Raw genomic sequence first — 22,691 nt, 5'->3', positions numbered from 1 at the left:
ATATGTTTCGTGAGGCTCCAAAACCATTCAATTCATCTCCTTCAAAAGAAGTGTTTTGTAACATTTTCGATAGGTTTTTGGGCTTAATTGCTAACTCCATTCATCTTATCTTGCGTGAGGATAGTCATCACTCGGGGACCAGTCGTTGAAAGCAAGAAAAAAACGACGAGGAGGAGGTCTTGTAAAAAGTCGCAGCGATTGCACTGAGCATTAAATGACAAAAATATTTTACCCCCCCCCCCCACCGCCTCAGGCGACCACGTGCCGTCACCCACCTGGCCGGACCAACGGCGCAGCGCAGGCGCGCCGAGCCAATCCAGAGGCTCTCAAACTCAATTGTACAGATCCTGCGCATCGAATCGCGAAACTTCGGCGAGTTTGCTTGAGTTTGGAAGCCCCTGCCGGAGAACTGGAGACGGCCGGATTATTCGTTGGACAGTGGATAGCGCAGATGGGGATTGACGGTGCAAAAAAGATGATAGGGAAAAAGGAGTTGAGCAGTGAATTATAAGCCCGTGCTTGAGCATAGCTGAGTGGTAAATTGTAAAATGCTTAGGCTTTGAAGAGATGCAGTGTAGTTTAGCCGACTCAGGGGTATTCTACAGAGATATGTAAGGCGGAAGGCTCGCAAGTCGTTTGCTTTCATGATTGCCTAATGAAAATGTAAAGCGTAATGTTAATTTGATAATACCTACAGGGTGGTTGGGCATCTGCTCAATCCATTTATTCTTTGCAATAGTGCATTCGCCACTGTAATTCATTTTAAGAGGCACTGGGCTGCGCCGCCTGTTTAAGTGACCATCCCACCTTAACATTAGTTTTGAGTTGAGATAGCCAAAATGGGGTCCCTGGACCCTGGCTTGCACTTACCGGTTTGAGCACTCACAAGATCGGGAAATGCCTCAAATCGGAAATATCCTATTTCAAAGTTGCAGCACTTGGATTCAGAGGGGCTAATGCATTAGAATGACCCCTCTGAATGTGTGACGTCAGCGCAGATCTAACGATTTTAAATCTTTTACTAAAGCGTTTGGTAGCACGCGGTGGTATATGCTGCTTTACGCGCAACAAGTGCCGCACTTTCAAATAAAGTCGCTAGGAGCAGCGGAGATCCAAAAAAGTAAACAAAAGAAAAGTCTAATATCTTAAAAACGGTGAATATTTTTCAATCAAATTTGGTAGATAATCATTTTCGCTCTTTCTTAACCGAGCGACGGTGGGAGGGTCCCTTTCATGGGGTTGGGAACTCGATTTTTTAAGAATGTATAGAAATGATCAAACTATTTTCGCAGAATTTATGGTGTATACAATTTCCTCATAAAATGAATATGCTGAGAGAAACGGGGATAGACAGATAGTAAATATGCTTTTTAAAGTTCTTGAAAAAAGACGCTCTTGATGCTGTAACGTCACATGTTACCTTCTGCAGCTGACAATAACGGCGCATCTGGCGCACCACCGATTACATGTTGTATCTATATGTGAAAGAGGTTGTTTGTTTGACTTTGCCATTCGCGCTGTTTTTAACTTTAACTTATGCTAAAGCATTCACGGACGACAGGTTCAGTGTCAAAAATTGATTCGTCTGCCGTGTACTGTTCCCATTTAACCCACGCCCCGTTGGGGTCTGCCGAGCAACGCGCCCTGTTGAGGGGGGGGGGGGGCAATTTGCCCCCCCCCCAGATCTCGAGAACCACGCAGCATAGCGACAAGCAGCAAACGGCGTTGGATAGCTCCCAACAGGGAAATACCTTGTGACCCAATTTCATTGACCTAGGTCAAACCGATAACGTCACAAGTCAGGTCAAATGTCGAATTTTCACCGTTTACAGGCACGTCAAGAAATGCGTTGTAAAATCGAGTAAAATGCATTTCACTGAAAATCATCGATGGGTTATCCTTCGTCAAACACATAATTTGCTATTTGAGGTCACTGATACCAGGTCAGGTCACAGAGGTCAGGTCACCGAGGGTCACAATATGAAAATATCATGTGATGCGTGTTTTATGGTCCATTTTTGTGCCAAATGCGATTATGTGGGTCAGACAGCCTTTGGGGTCAGTTAAGATTATGTTCTGGTGAAGCTCAGGTCAAGGTCAGATCAAGGTCAGGTCAAATTAGGTCAAATTTCAAAGTTGATATTTTTGCGTAAGATGGGTATCGATTCGATGCAGCTCGTCACGGGGAGTTCAATGGTGGTCTTTGTTTTGCGCTACGTGCTCTAGAATTGCCAAAAATTGAGTTCAAAAATTTGACGTCATCAATTTTGATTTTTTTTTCGCTATAACTTGGCCAAAAAGGTATCGATCTAAAAATTGGTATGTACACTCGCCTACTAAGTGATGTTCGCACCCCGACGGCCCAGCGTTTGACTGGAGCGGTAGACTGCACCGTCTCACACCCAGGTTCAGCGGCACAGCATATCCCTCTGGCCTCAACGGTAGACTGTGCCGCCTCACACCCAGGCTCAGCGGCACAGTATATCTCTCTGGCCTCACACTCGCTACAGACGCGTTTGACCGGGTCAGGGACGCGCCGCGCTGGTTGCCTTATCGCTCACATAGGTATCTGTGGCTAGGCCAGGGTGCCTGCTGCGAATCGCTGGTCTTTCTGTGTCGACTCGAGTATGATGCTTGTTAGTAGTCACGATCGCATTTAGCTCAGTGAGATTAGTTATAGCATATATAACATGAACTACCATGTTATCTATGGTTATTATCTATGGTTCTATCTATTATCTATATCTATTATCTATGGTTATTACGAGCGAGCGAGCGCAGCGAGCGAAGCGAAGTCTTTTCAATATAACGGGAAAATCTCAGTATGAGCGGCCCGGCCCGGCCCGGCCCGGCCTGTAACGCTTTTGAGAGGCTTATATCTCAGCAACCGCTGGACCGATTGGCCTGCGGTCTTTTTTGCTGGGTAGCCCCATCCCTTCTACCCCGTAATTGACTACTTTTGATACATCTCAGTGACCGTCGTGGCACGTGCCACGTGAAACGTCAAGGGTGTTCAAGCAGTTTTGCAAAAGTAATGATTTTGAGAGGCCCATATCTCAGCAGCGGCTTGAGCGATTGTCTTGCGGTAATTTTTATAGGGTAGCTGCATCCCTTCTGTTGCGTACTGCAACATGGAGAGGTATTTTCATTACAGAAGCAATGTCTATTTTCGATTCACAAACAAAGCCAAAGTTAACACAATGAAATATTTTTTCCTCTGCTCTCCAAAATGTCACGGTCGAGAGAAGAATAAGGTCAACTTAAAAAGTCTCGAGGTCTTTCGCGAGACACAGTTAAATTAAGACTTCCAAAGAGACAGAATAAAGCATAAAATAATTAAGCGCCTTTTAAAAAAGAAATTCAAACAGCGATAATACATGGTACATACATAAATGAATCGGCAACATCCCGGCCTCTCCGAAATCACTCACGGTTTCGGACATTCGACACGATTCATAAACGCGCGCGCGACCAGCATGTGTATGCTTGCACATAACCAACGGCCATCAACCATACGTATAGCCCTATCGCGGCAGAACGCTGAGCACCACAAGTTTCCGCACGGGACGATGGAGAATCCCATGTTTCGTGCGGATCTCTGCCGAGCGCACGATGCCATCAGCACCGCTGTGCACCTTTACAACGACGCCCTTCGGCCACAGTCCTCGTGGATGTCGGTTGTCTGCGACGATCACTGTGTCGTCCACTTCCACATTCGCGCGATGTTGTCTCCACTTGGGCCTCCTCGCGAGTGTCGGCAGGTACTCTCTGACCCACCGCTGCCAGAAGGCATCAGCGAGCCACTGCGCGTGCTCCCACCGCTTCCTCAGGTCCACGTGCTCCAGGTGACTCCCTGTCGGGTAACTCGGAGTTGCTCTCCCAATCAAGAAGTGGAAAGGAGTCAGTGGGTCGTCGTCATCAGGATCCACTGGGACATGGAATAGTGGCGTCGAGTTTAAGACCTTCTCAACTTCACAGAACGGCGTGAGCAGTACTTCGTAGCGTGGCTTGTGTTCCTTCAGAATGGCTCGCAGAGTTTCCTTCACCGTTCTGACGCTCCTTTCCCAGACGCCGCCGGCCTCAGGGTCTGCTGGCGGGGAGAACTTCCATTCTATTCTTTCGACTCCCAGTTTTCTTCTGATTTCATCATGATCCAGCCTTTCCAGGACAGCTCTCAGCTCCTTCTCCGCGGCACGCAGATTTCCCCCATTGTCCGACCAGAGTTCGCGAACATTTCCACGCCGGGCTTGGAACCTGGATATCGCCATTAGCGCCGCGTGCGTATCCAGGCTGTCGGTCAGTTCCAGGTGAATGGCCTTGGTGGCCAGACATCGGAAGATTACCCCCCAGAGCTTGACTATCGCACGACCTCTCTTCGACAGTATGGGCCCGAAGTAATCCATTCCGGTGCTGTAGAAGGCGCCTCGCAGCATTGTGACCCGCGACTTTGGGAGAGGCGCCATGCAGGCTGAGTGGGGCTGGGCTTTCTGGACTTTGCAGGTCCGGCACCCGCCGGCCACCGTGCGAATGGCTCGGCGCGCCTGCGGTACCCAGTAGTGCTGCCGGAGCTCCGCCAGAACAGCTTCGTGTGCGCGATGTCCCATTTGTTCATGGAGGTGCTTGATGTACAGCTCTACGTAGCGATGACCGCGCAGCAGTATGGGCGGCTGTCGGGCAGTCGGGCTCAGCTCCGGCGATCGTTTGCAGCGACTGTCCAGGCAGATGATGCCGTCAATCAGTACGGGTGAAAGGCTTGCGATCTTACTCTTCTCGTTCACAGGTCGACCCGCATTCAAATCCCGCAGCTCGGATTGAAATTGCTCATGCTGTACCGCCTTGATCAATTGCTTTTCGGCTTCATCCAGCTCATTGGGCGTAAATTCACCTTGCGTGCCCTCCCTGTGTTGGAGCAGCCACCTTCGCACCCTTGCCATTGTGCGCACTGCCACCGACCATCGTGAACAGCGGATCAGGTCGGGCTGCACGGCAGAGGGATCGAGGGGAGGCAGGGCGGCGGTCGTCAGCACAACCTTGGTCTCGGGGTCATTTGTCAGCACTTCATCTTTACTGACGTCAGTAGCCGGCCACCGATCCTCCTCCTGATGAAGGAACTCGGGGCCGCCGGCCCACGTACCGCCAGGCAGCAGATCTGCTATAGTTTGGCCCCGGGACGCCGCGTCTGCCACGTTCAGATTGGTTGGCACGTATCGCCAGTCCTCCGGCCTCGTGACGTCATGAATTTCCGCCACTCGGTTGGCAACGAAAACGTGGAAGCGTCTCACTGACGACTTTATCCACGCCAGAACGTTCTTAGAGTCCGTCCAGAACGTTGCCGATTTGATCTTGATGCGTGCTTCTTTCATCAGGTCGGCGGCCATTCTCGCCCCCAGCACGGCCGCCTGCAGCTCCAGTCTGGGAATAGTGAGTCTTTTTGTCGGCGCCACTCTCGATTTGGCCACGACAATGCTGACCTCGATGCCTCCGTCTTCGGTTCTCCATCTGTAGTACAGTACAGAGGCAAAGCCCTTCTCGCTGGCGTCGCAGAACACGTGCAGCTCTACTTCAGAGGCGCACGTATTGTTGAACTGGTGCCTCGGCAGCCGCAGTACATTGATCCGTTCCAGCTCATCAGTCCACTTCCGCCATTCTTGTTCCAGATCTTTCGGAATTTTATCATCCCACGAGAGGTCACGTTTCCAGATCTGCTGAAGCAGGAGCTTTCCACGAAGCAGCCATCCTGTTAGGTATCCTAGGGGGTCAAATACCGACATAACGGTGGACATGACTGTCCGCTTCGTTGCCGTTTCTGGAGGAACATGCGTCCGGTAGGTCAGCATGTCAGAGCTGGGCTTCCATACGACGCCCAGAGCTCGATGATCGTCCGCATTCCCCACGTTGAAGTCATCTTCACAGCGTTGTTCGGGCATCAGCTGGCTGAGCACTGCAGGGGAATTGGACGTCCATGGGCCCAGTTCGAAGCCCCCGCGTCGAAGAGTTTCCGTCAGCTGGCCGATTAGTTCCACTGCTTCGGCTTCAGTCGCCGCTCCGGTCATCAGATCGTCCACGTAGCTGTCTTCATTTATCGCTCTGGTCACCAGCGGATCGTCGTCGCCAAAATCAGTCGCTGTGCGCCGAAAACAGTAGCTCGCGATACTCGGTGAGCACGCCGCGCCAAATATCAGCACAGGAGACTCATAGACGTCAAAGTCTCCGTCCCGGCTGTCGTCTCGCCAGAGGAATCTAAGGCTGGGTCGATCTTGTTCGTTCATGAGGATCTGGCTGAACATGGCCACTACATCTGACGTCAGAGCCACGCGCTTCTCGCGCCAGCGGATCAGGACACCGGCCAGTGAGTTCATATTCAGCGGGCCCTCCATCAGTGAGTCGTTGAGGCTCATCCCGTGGCTTTTGGCGGCCGCATCTAACACAAGACGCACCTTGTTCGGCTTGTTTGGGTTAGTCACAGCCATCAAAGGCAGGTACCACACATTCTCTGGCTCCTGTGAGGCTTCATCAGCGGTCAGCTTACGAAAATGACCATCAGAGATCATCTTCGCCATCCGAGCTTTCGTCATTTCACCGATGCTTGGCTTCTCTCCACGGAGTTCAGATTTTTCCATTCGTTTTTCGAAGGCCTTGGCCCTCATCGTAGCCATTTGCCGACTGGGCGGAAATGGCGCGGCACGATCGCGCCTCAGCAGCGGAGCCACCCAGCGCGTGCCGTCGTGGTAAACCTCGCTGTTTAGGATCTTCTCCGCTTTCCTGTCTTCTGGGCTGAATGGAGTCTCGAACTGATATTTACAGCCGAACTTTTCTGTGCTCCACGGATCGTCTGTATGAAGGAAGTTCACTTCAGGCAATTGCTCTGCCTTGTCTTCTCGTATGACCACTCTCCCTGTTACAGTCCAACCCAGGAGGGTTCGTTGTAGAAGCGGCCCATTCTTCTTCGTTTTGCGCACTTCTCGTGTGGCTATCAGTTCCGCCTGGTCAAGGCCAATCAGAATCCTTGGAGCCCCGTCCAGCTCCGGCAGGTTCAGCTGTTCGAGCTCTGGATACAGCATCCTGAGGCGCTTATTGTTGATGGCTGGAGGTGACAGACGTAAATCGCGCACACATGTCACGTTTGCCAGTCGGAACTTCCTGCCGTTCTCAGGGTTTTCGATTCGCATGCTGACCGTCACTGTTTCCACTGTCTGGACCCCAGTGACTGTTTTGATGTCCATGGAGCTCTTTGGCCCTGACAGCTTTAGCTCGTCAGCCAGTGACCTGTCCATCAGAGTAACAGAACTTCCTTCGTCCAGGAAAGCTCGGCAACGGCGTTTTCCGTTCGGCGTCACCACATTAATGACACATGTCTTCATCAGCATGCAGGAGGGCGTGGCATCCTGAGTAGCGCCGATCACTTCAGAAGACGTCTTCGCGGCCGCGCCGTGCAGCATTCTATGATGGAGCTCTCTGCACCCGCCCAGGCCACAAGGTCGTCTTCTGTGACACGTGGAGGTCGAATGACCTGTGGAGAGGCACCGCAGGCACTGACGTCGTTCCTTGATCCACTGATGACGCTCGTCCACACTCAGCGTCTTGAATTTATCACAACGTTGAATGTAGTGTGGCTGTTCACAGAAGAAGCACTTCAGCTGTTCTGTTGCACAGGTCGTCTGACGAGGACGGGACATCTTCGGTTCATTTCCCTTTCGTTTTGGGTCTGAACCGTCCCTGGCGAGCTGCCGGTAACCAGCGCCACTGCAGAATCTCCTATCCTTGATATGCGCTTTCAGGAAGGCAGCAAATAAATCGCAGGTCAGTGTGCCTCCTTCCACCTTGCTTCTGCCGTAACTTCCCCACTCATGTCGGCTGTCTCGGGGTAGCTTGCTCGTCAGCACCTGCATCACTTGCAGACTGTTCAGCTCGCTGGACTGGCCTACGTGTCTGATGATGGCCACCGCGTTTGATATGTCGGTCGAGAACCGTTCCAGTGCGTCAATGTCACCTTCTTTTAGCGGCGGTGTTTCCATCAGTTTCTTCACTGTTCGGTTCATAATGATCTGAGGATCACCAAATCGTTCCTTTAATATGGTCCATACATCTCCAAAGCTCCCTCCGGTGAGAAGCGCACCATGCACGGCTTCGAATGCGACTCCCCGCAACCTCTCTTTCAGGTGTTGGAGAATCTGTGTCTCCGAGTAGCGTAGGCGCACCGCTTCATCAACTTGAGCCTCAAAAAATGGGAATTCTTCATACTTCCCATCGAATATGGTGAAGTCGAGTTTCACCGCTTCTTGTATGTAAAGACGCGTCGGGGTCGAGCTTCGTTGCTGTTGCAAAATCGGAGAGACGACACGCGGCTCGGCTTTCGTCGGTCGAGACATATCACAATCGGTTTCGTATTCACGGTCGGATATTGTAGACGATGTGTCGCCGTTTCTGATCCTGGACAGCTGCAACCGATGCCTTTCCTTGACTCGTTCGAGTTCCAGTTCAGCTTCCCTGACTGCTTGTTCCAGGCGTTCTTCTTCGAAGATCTGCTCCTCTCGAGTGATTGCAGCATTCACACTCTCCACGCTTTCTGCGGCTTCAGAAACCGTTAGCCAGCTTCGATTGTGACGGGGCATGGGAGTGGGCCGATTGTGCGGCTGCAAACTTCGCCGAGGTGCTGGCGTAGGCCTTTCACTTACGTTATAACTCATCGTTTATTATAAATAGTGAAAAGGCTTGAAATTGCCAGGCAAACGCTGAATCTTAAGAGTAGCTACCTTAAAATTATTTCGGAGCAAACATTACATCATGTAATAATCAAACAGTACTTTTGAAGCAAGTATTACGTTAAAATAAACAGCAACAGCACTCGTTAAGCACTTAAGAAAAATATTTCATGAATTGTTGCGTACTGCAACATGGAGAGGTATTTTCATTACAGAAGCAATGTCTATTTTCGATTCACAAACAAAGCCAAAGTTAACACAATGAAATATTTTTTCCTCTGCTCTCCAAAATGTCACGGTCGAGAGAAGAATAAGGTCAACTTAAAAAGTCTCGTGGTCTTTCGCGAGACACAGTTAAATTAAGACTTCCAAAGAGACAGAATAAAGCATAAAATAATTAAGCGCCTTTTAAAAAAGAAATTCAAACAGCGATAATACATGGTACATACATAAATGAATCGGCAACACCTTCTACCAAAGGTGGGATACTCTTGATCTATGTGAGTGACCCCCACTGCACGTGCAAAATACAAAAAGAAGAGGTGCCAAATTTGTTCCCATTTCAGTAACTCGTTCATTACTGGGGCGATTTCGCTGAAACTTGACATACAGGTAGGCACCCACCAGGCAATGCATTCCCATGTGTTGCGGTTAGGGTGCTACTGCACGTGCGCACGTGCAGGGGGCGTTTCCAGATCTCGAGAACGGCTGGGCCGATTGCGCTCAAATTTGGTACACGGTTGGGGACCGGTTAGTAGGGTGCCGTGCAAAAGCCATTTTGGACCCCGTTTGCACGTGCGCACGTGCAGAATGCCGCTTCCAGATCTCAGGAACGGCTGGGCCGATTGCGTTCAAATTTGGCACACCGCTAGCGACCGGTTAGAAGGGTGCTTTGCACAAGTCCGTTGGAAGTACCCTCTCGCCCTTCCGCACGTGCAGGGCTCACTATCTCGCTCGCTCGTTCTTCGCCCAAAAGGCGTTTTACTGGTGTTATCTATGGTAGTTTATGTTATCTATGGTTATAGCAATTTATTAGGTCGTTCAAAAAGTAACAGTAAATGGTCTGTGTCTCTCAAAGATTTGTAACGCTAGCGTTATGAAAAAAGTGCACGTGAATCGCCAAAAAATTATCTACAAAGCGTATATTTTCGTTTTTCGTTTATTACGGAGCGAGCGAAGCGAGCGTAGTCTTTCCTTAGATTAACGGAAATTTCTGAGTATGAGCGGCCGGCCGGCCGGCCGGCCGTGCGGACGCTTTTGCGAGGCTTATATCTCAGCAACCACTGGACCGATTTACATGCGGTAATTTTTGTAGGGTAGCTTCATTCCTTCTACCAAGTATTGGACTATTCCCGATGCATGTGGGTGACCCCTTATGCACGTGGCACGTGCAAAACGAAGAGGTGTCAGTTTTGTAATTGTTGCAATATCTCGGTAACTACTTGGCCGATTGCGCTGAAAGTTGGCATGTAGGTAGGCACCCACTAGGCAATGCATATCCATGTGCCAGACTTGGGGTGCTGCTGCACGTGCGCACGTGCAGGGGTCGTTTCCAGATCTCGAGAACGGCTGGACCGATGGCTCTCAAATTCGGTACACAGTTAGGGACCAATTAGTAGGGTGCTGTGCACAAGTCAGTTGGGACCCATTTTGCACGTGCGCACGTGCAGGGTGCCGCTTCCAGATCTCGAGAACGGCTGGGCCGATTGTGCTCAAATTTGGCACATCGCTAGAGACCGGTTAGTAGGGTGCCGTGCACAAGTCAGTTGGAGGTACCCCCTCGAAATTTCGCACGTGCAAGGCCCACCCTCTCGCTCGCTCCGTTAGTCGCCCCAAAAGGCGTTATACTGGTATTTACCGTCTTGCCGCAATGAACTATTATTCATTCGGCATTTTCAAACTGGCCAAAAAAGGGACAGCTATAATGAGCACTTTACTGAGACAACGTGCGGTTATCGAGTTTCTTGTGAAACTTGGCGAGACTTCTCCAACCAAAATTCATGAATAATTTCTTGCTGCATACCAGGAAGAGGCTATGGTGATATCAAATGTCAGACAGTGAATTTTGCGCTTTAAAAATGGCGAAATAAGCATTGACGATAAGCCAGTTCGCCCACTGAGCACATCAACTCCTGTGATAGGGTGGAGCTAGTGAACAAGCCGATCAGTAGCAGCCGCCGAATACGGTTGCGTGATTTGGCTGAGCGAGTGGGCCACTCGGCTGGAACAATCGTGAATATTGTCAACCAGCTAACCAGAATCATCATACAACACGACAATGCCCGACCACACGGCCCACGCTACGTGCCAGGAGATTGCGAGACTGGGATATTGGACAATGGACAATCATGTCCCAGCCGCCCTACAGTCCGGACCTCGCCCCATCAGATTTTCATCTGTTTGGTCCCTTGAAGGATGAGCTTCGTGGCCACCACTTGCAGACCGATGCTGAGGTGGAGGGCGCCGTGAGACAGTGGGCGAAGAAGACCGAAAGCTCGTTTTTCCGGACGGGATTTCGGCGTTAGTGTGAGCGATGGAACAAGTGTGTTCAGGCTCGTGGTGACCGGTTTGACATATAGATCGTCAAGAGAAATGTTGAACGATAAACATGTCTAATTTTGAAGGTGCTGGGTTAAAAAATAAAAAAAGTTATGACCAATTGACTGTTACTTATTGAACGACCTAATATATCATTGATTTTCTCCCGGGTGGGGTGGGGGGGGGGGGGACTGTGTTTGGCCACACTTGCCAATGTTTGTGTGTGTCTGTAACGGAAACTGCGGTGCACAGCGACGCAAAACTTGGCATAGCTTATGAATTATGATACACCAATTTCGTATCGTGTCTGAAATTGCTGACCCCAGGTCACATCATAAAGTCAGGTCAAAATGCTCCTCTTTTGAGCGATGGCACCCATAAGCATCGGGATACAGGTGAATATGGCACACCGAATCACAAAATTCCACTCTTGACCCCTTGTATGCCCCTGAAGTCATCTCACATCATGATACGTCTTCTTAACCCGCGCCCCACTGGGGGGGGGGGGCTATTCATAGCCCCCTCCCGTTTTTCTGCAATAACTTCCAAACCACTTGACGTATCGACGCCGAACTTTCAGTACCTTCGGCTGCATCGATTTGACACCTTGTGTCAAAATTTGAACTTCGTAGCTACCATAGGTCGGCCGGAAATGACGTCAGAGTGACGTCATGTTCGGCCGATTTCGACGCAAAACATTGAACCACGGCAATCGCTCCCAAGAGCTCAGTTTTTAAGCTAGATCCAATTTCTTTGCATGAAAGGACTCAGAATTGACTGCGCTATCAAACTGCTATCTCGGATTTTCAGAATTTTGAAAATTTCGAAAATTTTATATAATAATATTCAAAATTTATATTTTTATATTTTTTCAAAAAGTTTTTGACTTTTCGAGAAAAAAATCGGAATATATGTGACAGAACGCATGCTTATGACTAACTCTAGCAAGTTTTAGCTAAATATCTTCAAAAATGGCCAAGTTATACGCATTATTGCAAAAAAATCACAATTATTAATTTTTCAAATCAATTTTTCAGTACGTATTTGACGTCGTACATCAATATAAATAGCACCATCGTGTTCCTGAGCTCAAACTGCATCCAATAGACACCTTTTTTGTTGAAAAATTTTAACTTCAAAATTTGACCTTTTTTGACCTGAAAATGACCTGACCTAAGCTAAATTCGACTCAAAATGACCTCGAATGACACAGACGACATCAAATTCGAAATATATGGCCTAAATGGATATAGCCTAAATGGATATATGGCCTAAAATATATAGCCTGAGATATTTCTCATTTTCCTCATCCGCCCATTTTATCATAGTCTATGTACTTTAGGTCACATTAGGAACTTTGCACTTTTAGCTTTCCAACGACCTATTGAATGTAGCATTTGGAAAAGTAAACCGGACAAAATATCTCCTTAAGAAAGTGGCCTTAAAGAGGAAAACATCCCATTGTTAAGGATAGGTGCAATTGACCCCATGGGCTGGTTCAATTGACCCTCGCATCGGGGTCATTTGAAACGGGCGTAGAGCTGTTTTAGAAGCATGCGTTTGGCAGCAAAATATGTTTGAAACATAATTTTACATATCTTAAAATAAAGCCAAAAGAGCATATTTTTTCATGGTATTGTGCATTTTTTGATATGACAACTAGATCTCGCTGTGCATGTCAATATATAAAATGTGGTTCAACTGGCCCCGCTCTCCGCTATATTAGAAGGCTTGCCTGAGCTAATAGTCTTTCATTTAGAGAAAAAAGTCCTTCACTTATTAAAATCGTTAGGCATGCTGGTTCTGTTGCTCACCCCTTATCTACAGGCTACAGCATCGGCGCGGCACACGTCTTGGTGATTCCTGCTCTGTTCCTCCTGTTTCGTTTTTTAGCCGTCAACCTTGAAATATACCACTTTCCTAACAACTCAACAGGAAAAAATGGAACGCGATATTTGGGAAAAATGTATGTTTCCGAATTGTTTTATTTCTTCTTAACCTTCGCCCCAGTGGGGGGGGCATATGTTACCACCCTGTCGCGTTTTTTTGCGTGTAAATAAAAAACCGCGGCGCGTAGCGCCGCGCCGCTTGGGGTAGCTTTTGGTACATCAATTTTGGACAATGTGTGAAATTTTTGACCCCAGGTCATGTCAGGTCAGGTCACCAGGTCAAGTTAACTGACCAAGCCTAAAAAAAGTTTGCAATCATGTCCAGCCTGCAGTATTTGTCAGAAAGGTTTTAAACTTTGGGAATTGCATGATGTTATGGGCGCCTACAATTTGTATATCTCGGATTTTTTTATATCCGTGACCTAAGGTCAGGTCAGTGGCGTGACCTTTCCATTACAAGTCAATGGAGAAAAATGAAAATGCCTCTAGATCCGTGTGTACGCATAGGAACAGTCCAAATATTTCAGAATCACAATGATTTGGACCACCCGGGATGACCAAGGTGTCATTTTTGCTGATAGCCTCTAGAAAGGTCATCCGAGGTCATTTGAGGCTACAAACAGCTTTTTGCCAATAACTCGCGATTGGAAAGAGCTAGAACGCTGGGGATGGCCTCATTGTGTTTGTCTTGTTTAGACGCATCGACTGATATGCAACATGACCTTTTCCGGTCAGGTCATGACCTTGACCTGAGGTCAAATTTTCAAGTTGACCTTTCAAGGTCAAATTATAGTTCATTCGACGCGTCTCGGCGAGAGAAACGCGAATATGGCAATAGAAATGTCGTGGCTTTTTGTAGTCGAAAGTTATTGCCGAAAAACACTTTTCGTAAAAACAGCTATTTTTGGAGTTTTTGCCCTCTGGAGGCTAAACCGTTGACCTGAGGTCAATTTTGATAATAACCTTATCAAAAGAAGAGGTTAAAAGCTATCGATTGCTTTTCCATGCGTTTTTCTAGCTACCATAGTTCCTGAGATAACGGCATGTTTTCTGAAAAATGTAATGACAATTGGCAAATTTTGACCTTTGATGACCTCTGGTGACCCCAATATTGCTCTAAGATGAAAAATGACCGAAATACTTTCAAACGTACGCATTGAGAGCTATCGACTACTTTTTACCGCGTCTTTCTAGCCCTCTTAGTTTTTGAGTTAGAGGTGGGTGGTAACATATGCCCCCCCCCCCCCCCCCACTAGGGCGAAGTTGGCTGAGACCGCCACTGGGGCGCGGGTTAAGCAGTTTGAACAAAAATAGAAGTCATTTCTCATTTGAAACCACCCCAATTATCACGATATGATAGTGCCCGTTATTGGCAATGTAGGTGGCAGCACCGTCGACTGCGACTTTTTCGCTGTAACTTCGACCTGCCCGAGCCTCGTCAAATCGCATTTTTACGCAAAACCAACTGCAGGGCTAGTGTTTTGGCATGCTCGCGCCACTTTATATCTTTGTCTAACGCGAATCTGTGAGAAAAACCCCTCTGTCGACACACCCTAGACTGTATACCCCTAGTCCCTACACTACCCTACATACGACTGGACGCTTCCCAAGCCCTCAAGCATCACGACGCCGAGATGGAATGTAGCCGGGAAATCACCTCGCCATCTGCTCTAGAGCTAATCGGTGTTGGGCGCCGCTTAGCCTATAGGGGTGCACTTTGACTTGATGGGGGTGCACTTTTAGTGGATGGGGGTGCACCTGCACCCCTTTCATAAATCATATAGAAAGTTACTTCCCTGATTACAGCTCCCCGTATTGCACCTGATCAGGGAACGGCCAGCGGACGAAGGAACTATCTCTGGATGACAGGCGAATAGCCGCTCACGCAAGGAGCGGAGCTGGGTGGTCCAGATAAAATGTTACCCATGAAAAGTGCTGTCACTGACTAGCCACTAAATATTTTTAAATTCTGCTTTCTCCACCGTGGACAGGACATCGGGGGACGTAACCATAATAACCGGATTTGTTGCCAACTTAGTTGATATTTTAATTTTGACTCATTCTTAATCAGTGTACGAAGGAGCAAAAAGCGTTCTGCGTTGAGGCGTATTTGTCAACCAAATCACTTCTGGAAACACTCCGCAAGTTCACTCGTCAGTTCAATGCAAGTAACAAATAGGGACCCTCTAACACCAGTGTTCTAAAATTGGATTTTGGTTGGGTGTGCTGGTGAAGAAAAAAAATCCTAGGATGAGAAAAAAAGGAAGTAAATAACTGAAGCATTTTTGCAAAATGGTGTACCTAATACTAATTTTTATGCCAACTGATAAACCAGGATTTCATGTCAGGATCTTGACAGGGTGTGAAACAAAAGGATGTGGGTGCATCAACTGTCAAGTGACATGCAAACTGGCTGTTCGAATGCATGAAACCTTTTTCAGAGATGAAGTAAAGTCCGTCATTCATATTTTAGGGATGAAAATATTGTCCCCATCAGGTGTGCTTTGCCACCAAAAAGTCTGAAAAAAAAAATGGAACACTGTCTAACACACCATCTAAGGCTATGATAATGAGGTGGGTCAAACAATTCCGGGAAAGAGGCACTGCTCTCAAACAAAGCACACCTGGCCCAGCCAAGAGCGTCAGGACCCAAGCCAATTCTGCGGCTCTGAAACAGTCACTTGCAGCAAAGCCCAACACGTCCCACGCGCCATCGCTCTCAGGCGCTCGGGAAAAAGTGGTTCCAACGAGACGGCGCGACGTCACATACGGCCAATGCCACAATGATGTGGCTACAGAGACACCCTTCCCTGGCAGACTCATCAGCCTGAAGACGGAGGTGCCGTGAGCCCCCCACTCGCCGGACCTTTCACCGCCTGATTTCATGCTGTGGGGACACCTGAAGTCCAGAGTCTATGAGACTAAACCATGGACCATTCAACAGCTAAAGGCGGCCATTAACGAGGAGACAGGACGAGTCAGCGTGGACATGGTCGACCGCACCATCCGGCACCTCCAGGAAGTGCGGCTGCCGCTCATTCTGGAGAGTGGAGCGCAAGGGGGCTCATCTAGAGCACCTCCTCTAAGGCAATGTGGATGCTGGAGACTAGTGGTATGGGGCTCAACTTGTTTCCCCCGAAGTTGGCATTCAGATGTGGTATATGTGTTGTTTGTGTATTGCAAATACATTTCCTGCTATTTAAAAAGTTTTGGGTAACATTTTATCTGGACCACCCTGTATGTTTCTAGGCTAGTTTTTGGAGCTGAATTCGAATTTAGCAACCATTTGAACGTTTACGAAGTAATTTTGGTGCCTTCGTAACATGTTACGAAGCTATCAGAGGCGGTTGCCACCTACTACGAATACCCGGCAAAACCCTTACTGGTTGACCTGACATGACTCGACCTGGCCTAAATGCGTGAAGACATCATCTTTGATAACTAACATGATATAACTACATGATAACTAACTAACATGATATTCGTGATCAGTACCTACCCCGAAAAAAAAACATACAAGCCACCCTTTACGACGCTCTAACAAACAGGTCCCGATTTTCCCGACTTTTGGGTCATTGACCTGACCTGGAAGGTCAACCGATGACCTAGGACCTTAAAATTGGGTATCATCGGCTTCCTTTCATCACGGGCAACACGGTCGTTTTTTGCGCGAGGCTCTAGCTCGATTAGGGGCGAAACTGCAAGGGGGAGGTTCCGACGAACCCCCCCCCCCCCCATATACGTTCACAGCTGGAAAAGCACCAATAAGGGCGAGGGTTAATGGATTATTAACGACAATTTTCCAGGTTGCACCCCCCCCCCCAGTCAAATTTCCTTAAAATAAGCTCTGGGGAGGATACCCATGTTCGAAAGCTATGATGCAAGCAATATGGAAAAGAAAGGTTTCTTGAATAGAAGCTGTCGAGAAGATGCAGATTTTCTCATTTGCTGACCGATACAACGCGAAAAGACGCAAATGTTACACATTTCAAGAGCTTAAGTCTAATAAAAGATAAGGGACATCGTGAATCATGCTTTGATGACCGCGACCTAGTTATATGTCACTGCAGTTAGGTACTAGGTAGATACTCATTTGTGAACAGAACGTTCCACCACCACTCGCCAGAAATTCAATGAGCTGTTGCTTATCTTTGTTGTTTGTTTGTTGGGGGTTAGGGACGCGCCGACTGCGAGGTCATTTTGCGCCCACTGTTGCTTATCTTTAAACGTTTGAGTGCATCTAACAACCTTTAAAAATGACGTCGTCTCTTTCAATGGTTTGCGCGAAGACACAAAGCCAGAATCAAGTATCAACCAAGCAATAGGTACCAGAATCCATTGCGCAGCGTGTCTGACGTGCCCCCAATTTTAAATCCACATAGCATAGCACACACTAAATGCAGGTACGCTCACCTACACATTAGGTAGGTGAAGGACTTGATAGCTCATGCACATGGAAGAAACACAATGCACTAAAATGAAATGTGATAAGTAGCTGCAGCAGAGGTTTGGCGTCCGATGCCTCTTCGCCAAGTTAACCCATATATGCATGAATTAATTTTTTGTCGAGTATTTGTATGAAACTTTCTAGCATTGTTAAACAACATGTTACTAAGCTGCTGACATCAACTGTTTTGTTTTTACATTTAGTGCTTGCCTGATATGCTCGTTCAAAGTGACGTACAAAAATGTACGTCTATGCCAGGTGTCAACAAGACAATTGTGACGTCTGCCGCCGCCGTCCTAAAATAATACATCCGTTATCACTAATACAATGCTAACGTCTTTCGTACTTCAGAAGCGATGTATGAGGGATGGGTCGGGTGGGGATGGGGTTGTGGAGGGGGTAGGGTGACGTCATGTCATCGTTAACCTGGGCGAGGGGAATAACTTGTGTTGTATGGTCAAATATGATGTATGATATGTTGTGTTGCATTAGAGACCCTTGGAAATGGTAGTTACAATTCATACGTTGAAGTAGGAAATAGATGTAGATCATGTATGATGAAAATAAGGAAATTTGCAAAACACAACTCAATTATGTCAACTTTTACCGTCTATTGAAAACTTGTCTTATGTACATAATAGTCAACATAGTAGATCTATAAAAAGAGCACGTTGTCAATGGCGATCAGGAGGCGTTCTGCTGCTGGCCACCGACGCGGTGACCCTGTGCTCCCCTGTGGCAGTCACAGTCCGGCGCCCGGCGCGCTCCATGCTGACTACCTGACTGCAGAGCTTCTTGAGGAGACAGAAGATGTAGCCGTTCCGCTGGGGGTCTTCGCCCAGGACGTCTGCCTCGTCCACACAGCTGACGCGTCGGTCGTCGTAATGGCACCACCTGTCCCGTCCCACACTGTACACGTCAGACACTGTCCCGAGCGCGTCGCCCCGCTGTAATGACTAAAGACGGCCATCAGACGGACGTAAAGTCGCCAGCATGGTCAACGGAGCAGAGCGACTGGTCGCCCTCGACTTAGAACTCGGAAAGGTGCGTCTGTCCAGGGGCGTCGGCCGGCTCTTCCTTCCCCAGTGACGGCATGATGGCCTCTTGGAACTCGTGATCCTCGACCACGTCCATCCAGCGGATAACAGCCGCACTGCAGCCGTTGTTGGCAGTCGTAAATGCTTCGATGGTCTGATTGGACTTCTTCTTGAAGGCGTTGATGTCGGTGAACTTGTTCGCCTTCAGAAGGCGATTCCCTCACATGGTACCCGTGCCATGGAACTGGCGCTTCTGGATCTCTGCTGCAAAACCGATCATCAGGGTCAAGCTTGGTGCTGCTTTGGAAGTGACATGCATCCATAATCATCCCGAACCGGTTGAGCCGGTGGGTGCGACCAGTTACGGGCTCAGTTACGTCTTTACGGCTCAGTTACGTCAGTTACGGCTCAGACCAGTTACGTCAGGCGGGCTGGGTCAGCATTCTCTTCGTCGCTAGAGTCTTCGTTTGGGTCGACGCGAACTTCCGGCGGCTCTAGGACGACGACCGTGACATCGGCGACTCGACTTCGCTCCTCGATGCCATCCAGAACAGGGCTGCGGAGTCGGAGTCGGAGTCGAAGTCGGTCGGAGTCGACAGTTCTGACCGGAGTCGGAGTCGGAGTCGATTTTGGAAACCGGAGCCGGAGTCGGAGTCAGAATCAACGACAAACCCATCGACTCCGCTGACCTGGCAGGGCTGCTGAGTCGGGAGTCGGAGTTGGAGTCGGTCAGAGTCGATAGTTCTACCCGGAGTCGGAGTCGGAGTCGGAGTCGGAGTCACTGAAAATCCATCGACTCCCGCAGCCCTGATCCAGAACATCGTTGAGGCTCACATTTGCCATCAAACCAAAGCATAAACGTGTTTGATGTTTGGAAAACAAAATGTAACGGATATGCATAGACGTACATTATTGTACGTGCGTTTTTGTGAAACGTACTATTTTTGGATTCGCTTGGTAAGCAAAATTAGCATTATAATGACACCACTCATGAAGTTAGGGTCATGCTTGAGGAGATTGCTGGGCACGAAAGCTAATCCGGGAAAAGCACTTAACTATAATTAAGAACACTTGGCTCACCCTGGGTCGAGCGTCTGAACGGGTGAAAATCTTCCCGTTGCGGCATCAACAAACCGAATGTCTCAAACTCAACACTGAATGCATTGGAACCGTGTTTTTTGGTATTCACCTGACGGCTAACAATGTAAATGATTTAGAACGACCGCGTTTGATGGCTCATTAGCTCTATTTCTATAAAGATGGCACACATTGGTCAACTCAAATTGACGTACATTTATGTACGTCTATGCATATATGGGTTAAGACCATGCCAATCTCGGCCAGTCTGCCGCCGCGCCGGCACTGGCCGTGGTGTGACGTCATCCGGCCGGCTCGGCGCTGGGTAGTTCCACACTTTGGTAACTCGCGCTAGGGCCCAGCTGCTTCCATTTTGTTTGTGGGCGCGGAGCTCTGTGCCCCGCGAGCAAAACCGTTAGCTCGAGGACAAATTTGGGGTCTCAAGAAACTGTCCAATGGTTTCTCAATAGTGTCGTGCCGCCCTGCCGTTGACGGCCTATTAGCCGTCTCGCGCAGGAGGGTCGGCAGACGGCAAACATCACCTTCAATGGTGGCCGGCATTAGGGTACCGAATACCGGCTATGTCTTTCCGGGATTGTTGTCGGACCTGTTGGCGCCGGTTACCGGTTGTCGACGGCAGCGTGGTTTGACAGTCTGACAAGGAGAGGCCCTTCGTTCGTCAGTCGTATTACCTACTGTTAACGCCAGACCCCTTGAGACCCTAATTTTTCGCGATTATTTTTAAATGCGTGGAAGAATTTCAACCAAGCTCAGGACATGGCCGTTTCAAGACCTGCCGAAACTTTTACAATTTAGATATTTTGTCGCCATTTCAATATTTCAGGCACTTCTCATTGACTCGTAATGTTAAATTTCGAACAAGATTTTCACCCGGTGTGTAGAGGCTATCACCAGTCAGTCTGTGATACGTTATGACGTCAAAGCTAAGCCCCGCCTCTGTGGTCTTGGCCTGCGGCGGTTTCGGGCCGGCGCGCGGTCACTCGCGCTGTGGCGGGGAGCGGGGACGGTCGAGCGGTGCCGAAAGCCGGCGGAGTTGTGCGTAACGTCTTGTCTGACAGTGCCCAAAGAGCGACATGATGACTGAGGAGCCATAAATGCTCAATGCGCATTGTTTGTACAATGCTGATAGGTTCGCTGATATTTGTTTTATTTTCATAAGCTGCAAATGACGCGCGGGCAGATGGCATATACCTGACATAACGTTAGGAAATATTCACCTGTATTTAAAGCCTATGGCGTTGCAGATAATGCGATAATGGGATGTCGGATGTCATCAAGTAGCTCCTGATTTGCACATCGCTATGCAACCATCGAACAACGCAATAATTAGTTAATTGCCTTCGCTTCACACCATAAGGCTCGCTCGTATTTCAAACACATATATCCTACATCGAAAATCGTATTTGTTAGGAATCTTTAACGTTTGTTCGAAGCATGTGTGAGCAGTAGGTTTAGGAGTGATGGTTCTCTTGGTCCTATATACTACGAGAGTCAACAAGAGCTTAACATTTACTTGACCGTCTGCTGCAATTTGAATTGATACATATTACATAGCACGTGAAGCGTCAGCGAAATCCATAGTCCTTTACAGATGGCAGGGGTGTCGTGTGTACAGAGGTCGCTGATGGGCACGGGTCAATGCCGCAGTCGTGGGCGGAGCCTAATGTCATATGACGTATGAAAGCCTCTAACCAGGATGGAAAAACAGTTAACATTACGAGTCAATGACAAGTGCCACAAATATTTAAATGACAACAAAACGTATTTGAAGAAAAAGTTTCGGCAGGTCTTGAAACAGCTATTTCCTAAATATGGTTGAAATTATTCCACGCATTTAAAAATAATCGCGAAAAATTAGGGTCTCAACGGGTCTGGCGTTAACAGTAGGCGTGGCTCAAAAACAATGCCGCAGAAACGTTGGGTATAATTTAGCCTACACACAGGCAACAAGCTCATGTATTTCACAATCAATTTCCGTGTTTATGTTACTGTATTTCGTAGTTGGATTTCGTAGGCGTAAGCAGAAAATATGAATCGGAAGTAGCAAATGCGTTGTTGTAACTTTTATCTGGTTAGCTCAATAACCAGCCAACCAGATAACCAGGTCTTCCGGTGATCGAACGAGCTTTCATTGTCAAGCATGGAATAATAGACGTATATGCCTTTGCGTCCGCTTCCCTCAGCCAAATTCGCCGGGTGTGGCGTGCACTATCCTTGTGGTCATTTAGCAGTCCACTCCTTTGGATCACTGAGAATAACTGGAGATCGCTCTGAAATTAACGATACATTATTGTGATATATTTAACAGAGAGCCAAATATGCAGCTTTACACTGACAAGTTGCATTGGTCGGTAACGAGCCAGTCACCATCTTGATACCTGCATTTAACTGCAGATCACTACCGCCCTGAATACCTACATCCGATCGTAAAGCACATATAATACACACACTTCGCATCATCGCGAGACAGGCAAGAATTCCACCAAGGAAGCCGCTGGCAAGCATTCTCAGTATGGACACAGGATGACACGCGAGCTAGCGGCGGTACGGGTCACCGCTAGTGGTGTCAATCGGAACTTGAATCTTCGGAATTCCGATTTTGTCCAATGTCCAATTCGGAATTCGGTTGGACAATGGCAGCAGGCTTTGGACAACTTTAGACAATCGCTTGCTACACCTCAACATTTTTAAAAAAGTAGTCGTGTTTAACATTGATTGGCTATTAGAAAGCTCAGCTTTCGATATGATTAACACGCGCACTGCAGCGGGTCTGAGCCGAACACGAACTGCAGGGGGGGGGGGTTGAAAACAACCCCCCCCCTGAGATCTCGAAAACGGCGCAACGTAGCGACAAGCGGTAAACGGCGTTGGATAGGTTGAGATGAGATCTACAAGAAATACAAAGATCATTTTTGGGTCAGGTCAAAAACGAGGTCAGCAGAGGTCACCAAACTCAAAATGTTACGATTTTTTAGCGATC

The 22,691-nt window shown here is 48.2% G+C and overlaps 1 protein-coding gene across 5 annotated transcripts in view; it reads right to left on the bottom strand.

Moving 5' to 3' along the window:
* The window catches only part of LOC122390364 (broad-complex core protein isoforms 1/2/3/4/5-like), a 145,507-nt gene that overhangs the window by 36,633 nt on the left and 86,183 nt on the right, over positions 1–22,691 (bottom strand). For 3 of the 5 annotated variants that reach the window (XM_043383252.1, XM_043383254.1, XM_043383251.1), the window contains exon 7: positions 22,002–22,269. The exons of the other annotated variants lie outside the window; for them this stretch is intronic. The gene's annotated coding sequence lies outside the window, so the exon portion shown is untranslated. Of the gene's footprint in view, positions 1–22,001; positions 22,270–22,691 lie in introns of those variants that run through there. 5 annotated transcript variants of the gene reach the window in all.

The sequence above is a fragment of the Amphibalanus amphitrite genome, unplaced genomic scaffold, assembly GCF_019059575.1.
Source record: "Amphibalanus amphitrite isolate SeventyFive unplaced genomic scaffold, NRLGWU_Aamphi_draft 000393F_arrow, whole genome shotgun sequence".
In the NCBI taxonomy this organism is placed as follows: domain Eukaryota; kingdom Metazoa; phylum Arthropoda; class Thecostraca; order Balanomorpha; family Balanidae; genus Amphibalanus; species Amphibalanus amphitrite.
The sequence above is the reverse complement of the archived record's forward strand: the minus strand, read 5'-3'. Positions and strand labels throughout refer to the sequence as shown.